This window comes from Nanorana parkeri, unplaced genomic scaffold (assembly GCF_000935625.1).
Source record: "Nanorana parkeri isolate BGI_ZX_2015 unplaced genomic scaffold, ASM93562v1 scaffold665, whole genome shotgun sequence".
Taxonomy (NCBI): Eukaryota; Metazoa; Chordata; class Amphibia; order Anura; family Dicroglossidae; genus Nanorana; species Nanorana parkeri.
Genome location: NW_017306933.1, coordinates 133,330 through 137,293, shown reverse-complemented (window position 1 = coordinate 137,293; position 3,964 = coordinate 133,330). Strand labels below are relative to the sequence as shown.

General features: G+C 44.0%; 1 protein-coding gene across 2 annotated transcripts in view; it reads right to left on the bottom strand.

Moving 5' to 3' along the window:
* The window catches only part of LOC108792626 (tetraspanin-4-like), a 64,592-nt gene that overhangs the window by 12,647 nt on the left and 47,981 nt on the right, over positions 1-3,964 (bottom strand). The gene's annotated exons all lie outside the window — the stretch shown is intronic.

Here is a 3,964-nt window from a genome sequence, read left to right as displayed (position 1 = left end):
TTATTATATTATTTTCAACCTCAGTCTACACTTTCAGACTTTTTGTATGCTGGATGCCCTGATGTGTGGATGGTTACATTTACAACTTTTACAAATTACCATAATTGCTTTTAAGTATTCATAACTAAAAAAATTCGTAAGTAGACAATTAACCCTACTGCTATGGGTTGATTCACGAATCACACCTGATGCATTGTTTTACAGTATGCACAACATAAGGAGCAGGAAATATTGTTTATAAGAATATTGAATATTTTTAACAATCTATTCACACCAGTGAGTTGCAGTGTGTTAGGAAAGGTCCTGAATGTTGCATTTGCCATTTAGGTCAGCTAAAACGAAATCCTTCTTAAACATATTAACACACATCAATGCATAGCATGTAATGCAGGCATATTGGCATAAAGATAGCCCATCCCTACTGCCCAAAGATAATCTGCATATCAGCAGTAGTGAAGTTATATCACTTATTGAAGTCGCATGATTAAGGTCAGATTAAGTCTGCCATTTGGATATAATAAATGGGGCATAGGTCCCACGGCTGCATAATGAGAAGCAGTGTGAGCACAACAAGAAGGGACAAATTGTAGTTTAACCAGTGTAGTTTAAACTCTTTAAAAATTCAGACTTATTTAAAGGAAACTTGTCCTCAGTGAATATGTAAGCTGTTATTCCTGTCTAATGATGGGTGAATTTGTTCGAGTTCAGTTCACCAAGGGTTTGGCTAATCTGATTCAAAGCTTGGCGAATATCATTAAAATCTATGGTATCCCAATCCTATTAATACATTCTGGACATTTTTTGAGCTAACAGGCAAACAGTTGTCAAAAAAGGCATGGGGAGCTGGGTACTGCCATGGGGGACATTGTAGCTTTGGCTGCACCACCTGATTTTTTTTTTATCAAGCAGTAACAGGCCTGAATTGACTGGTGGAAGTAGCAGCCACAACAGATTAAACAGGTATGAGTTCCTAAAGAAAGAGCTAAAGCTCTTAAAAAAGAGCCATCAGCTTCGTACAAATTGGCCAGTGACACAAAGGTTTATCGGTATGGATTGTGAGATTTGTGAGAGTTATTCCACAAGTGAAGCTGCAACTCCAACAGTTTTGCCAAAGCTAGCATTAAGATGCTGGGCATGGTGGTTATTTGGAGACATTTTTTTCTTCTGCCTCAGCAGCTGTAGAAGAACCACCTGCCTTGGGAAGGATACTGCTGGAAACTTCTGCAGATTTTTTAAGGAGAACTATGGGGTCAGTGCTTTTCCCCATAGTTCTCCCCAGGGTCACGGGAGGACACAAACTAGTGTCCTCCCATGACCCAAAGCTCAGTATACCGCGAGCTACAGCTCGCGGTATACTGAGATCGCCGCAGCCGGGACAGATCCCGACATTACTGTCGAGATCCACCCAGCTGCGTGAGTGACAGCTGGCTCTGCCTATCTAGAAGCAGAGCCAGCTGTACCCGCCCCCTCCCCCGTCCGTTCCGCCAGTGAGCGCTGGAGGATCGGACAGGGGAGGGGGGAATCCCTGTAGGGAGCCATGAGTGACAGTCCCGGCTCTCTGCAGGGACATGATCGAGAAGTGAGCGAGCGGCGGTAGGTGTTCGCTCACTTCCCGATCTATTGAGCCGACGTGTGACAGTTTCATTGTCACACGTCGGCTCGAATTTTCACAAACCTCACAGTTCTCCTTTAAGCCTTTGCTTGACCCTCCCCAGTGACCCTTTCCGCCACTTGACATGCGTACCCTAAGCCTCTGAAAATGCTTGTGAGACTTTTTTCCCCATCACCAGCCACAGATGATGTGGCGGTTGCAGCAAGAGAATGTTTTGGAGGGGGCGAGAGATGTGGAAAGTGAGGAATGAGGGGAAGAAGTTCAAGACTTTTGCTGCCAACTTCTCTCATTAAGTTGCTGCTCAGGTCAACTCTGTGGTGCAGAGTAATGTGTTCCCTCATGCATGTACACTAATGGCTGGTACTTTTACCATGGCAGATACTCTACAGACAGAGGCTACAGATCACAACAGTATTGTTGGCAGCAGATACATTAAAAAGCCCACACTGCAGAGCTCTGTGGATTGACCATAGGTGACAGCAATGGCCTGTACCTTTGGGGCAGTGTCCCCAGATGGATTAGGATAGCTGTCCCCTCCAGCCCTCTGCAAGCTCCCCCCTGCCCCTGGACGAAATTCTCCCTTGCTGCTATTTTACCTCCCCCTCAGAACTTTTCACAAACACTGCAAGCGGGGCCCAGCAGCTAAACCGTAGTTGCAGTTTAGCTGCTGGGCCCTCTTGCAGTCAAAAAAGTCCTAAAACGGACTGCTGGGTCTCTGAACTGTGAACATGATAAGGGGGGGTACACAAGAACATGTAGCCCACCACGCTGCAATCCACAGTCATTTAGCGCAGTATAACACCATATAGCAACTAACTCTCCCTACACAGACTGTCATCTCTCCCTGAACTACCCTAACACAGTGACAAATGGCTGCTGGGAACCCAACCTTTTATAGTGAGGCGGCTGGCACATAACAAAGCCCCTGCAGACCACAGCTGAAAGTTCATGCAATGCATTATGGGTCCTTTAAAACTCAGTTCAACTAATTTCACCATAAATTCACCAGAACCCTGAAACCCCCCATGAACCCACTGTGCAGCAGATCGAAAAACCTCATCCTTTTTCCTGTCTAGTCCTTCCAAAAATGTGTTTTATAGTGTTAACACATACAAGCAAGTAACTTGCTTTTTCAGGAGGACGAAGCTGCAGCCCCCAATAATTCTAGCACCTTTGTGTTGCTTGGTAACGCAGTATTATTTAAAAGCCAGTTAATTCATCAGCAGTAGGCTATGCTCAATGCTGTTTCTTTTTTGTAAGACTTTTTTACGACTTCCTATATAATTGGTATTGCCACCAGTAATGCTTTGCAATTCATTCTGTCATAAAAACAGCAAACATGCAAAATGGACTCAGCGAAGCGTTGAAGAACTCCGCACAACAGTACAGGGCAATTCAATGCGTATAAATAAGATTTTATCCGATTACAGATGATGCTGCAAGCTCTAATATATCACAGTCTGGTTCAGAGGGGAGAATTAGCGGGTTCAAGGGATTTGTTAGCCACAAACATGATGACAGGAGCACGCAGTGACTAATGGGTGAGAAAAAGAACAGTGTATGACCTCCGCTGTGTCACAACAGTAGCCACACTGATCAGCTTCACCACAAGAACACTGCAGTGTTATTGCTCATGTGAACTGGCAGTAACTCTCAAATATTAGCTTCTTTTAGGTATTTCATATCTTCTCTGCTGTAAATACATTCTAGTTTTACCCTGGTGCGCTGTGTTAATCCCCCTGCCATCCAGTCAAACAGCCTCATGCACATATAAGAGCGGTTTTACACGAGAAAGGATTTGTATTTTGGTCCATCCATTCCTTAGATTTCCATACCCCGTCAGACAGCACATCTAGGTTGGTGAGCTGACTTTTCTCAATTAACTTTAATCAATAGAGCTAGGTCATCTTCCCTTTTATAGCCTTTGACTGGACAATGCAGCAGGCTCATGAGTTCTACACTCTGCTCTCCCCTTCTATCAAGCAGTTTCTTGTCAGCACAATGTAGCACACCTGATTGGCTGCTAGTGCTGACTCTCCCATCCCTATTCTATGTGCTAGTGTATAGGGAATTATATAGGAGGCCAATACAAATGCAGATTCAGGCACTTACAATAATTGTATTTTAAAATGTTTTATGATTTTGAAAGAAATACATTAATGCATTTATTGGACTGCCACTGACAATCTCCTTCTGAAAATGCTGCTTACCTGGCTGCCATGTTGAACCTGTGGCTTTAACGCATTCTAGGCATCCGACTTGGAACAGGTATGTATATCAGAAGTTTTGACTCCATGCTTTGTTTGGAACGTGCTTGTTCAGGGTCATAGAATTAGAGAGTAAAGCCACCCG